This window comes from Etheostoma spectabile, chromosome 24 (assembly GCF_008692095.1).
Source record: "Etheostoma spectabile isolate EspeVRDwgs_2016 chromosome 24, UIUC_Espe_1.0, whole genome shotgun sequence".
In the NCBI taxonomy this organism is placed as follows: Eukaryota; Metazoa; Chordata; class Actinopteri; order Perciformes; family Percidae; genus Etheostoma; species Etheostoma spectabile.
Genome location: NC_045756.1, coordinates 8,190,361 through 8,191,385, shown reverse-complemented (window position 1 = coordinate 8,191,385; position 1,025 = coordinate 8,190,361). Strand labels below are relative to the sequence as shown.

At 40.6% G+C, this 1,025-nt stretch overlaps 1 protein-coding gene across 2 annotated transcripts in view; it reads left to right on the top strand.

The window, feature by feature from the left end:
- The window catches only part of acvr2ab (activin A receptor type 2Ab), a 57,115-nt gene that overhangs the window by 45,131 nt on the left and 10,959 nt on the right, over positions 1-1,025 (top strand). The gene's annotated exons all lie outside the window — the stretch shown is intronic.

Below are 1,025 nucleotides of genomic sequence, written 5' to 3'. Positions count from 1 at the left end.
ACACACACACACACACACACACACACACACACACACACAAAGCAAGACAGCTGAAGTGATCAGATTGAATTCTTTGTTCTCCATCTGTTGGGGCTGCCTTCCCTCTAGTGGTCACTCCTGCAACTACATCTGTCTTTGGCCTCGCCAGAAGTGACCTTGTATCATATTGACATACATTATGTAAGCTAAAAGATGTATAAAAGGATAAGGAATGAAAAGAGATCCAGTTTGAACGTTAGTGTTGATATCTAATCTAATCTTTGGAGCCTAAATCTCAGTTCCATTTCTAATTTCACTACCTATCTAAAGATGACTGGCTTCCTATCCATTCATACAAATATTGTTTTCTTTGTGGCAGCTGTCTCTGCAAAGCAAAATAGCATGAAAAAGCCACGCGGAAATTTAAGCAAGTCCTTGCTGATAAAGAGCCTGTGTGCTCAGCAAACCTCCCCTTGATAAATCGAGAACAAGGATCACACAACCCAACAACCAGGAGACAAATGAATAGCATTTATCAGAGCTTTATTATTCGCCAAGAACACTGAATGTGCAGAGACGTTGGCTCGGTGACAAAGGCTGCCAAAGTTACTTCACTGGGGTTTCAAGAGGACACTTAGTAGGCTGTAGATTTTATTTATCACCCTCTATTGAAATATGAATCTCCCAGAAATCATTTCCCATTGTGCTAACCATCCCGACATTTAAATATTGAATCCTACCATCAAACAACTTTGACATGTGTTCCTGAAAAAGCTGTCATTTTTAGCTGATTTCATGTCGTGAGGAAATACTTTTATTGCAAGTCCCTTGTGAAATACAATACTACCCACAGCTTTAGTGACTCTCCATCCATAGGGATTATTGCTGTTACCATGGAAACATTGCCTGCGCCAACCATCACTATACTATTATGTAGCTTTACTTATTATTCTTGTGGTTCCTTGAGTGAAAAGTCAAATCCCCTTCCTCAACATTGCCCTCATTTCCAGATGAACACGTCTTTTTCTCTCCCTGTACCCCCCCCC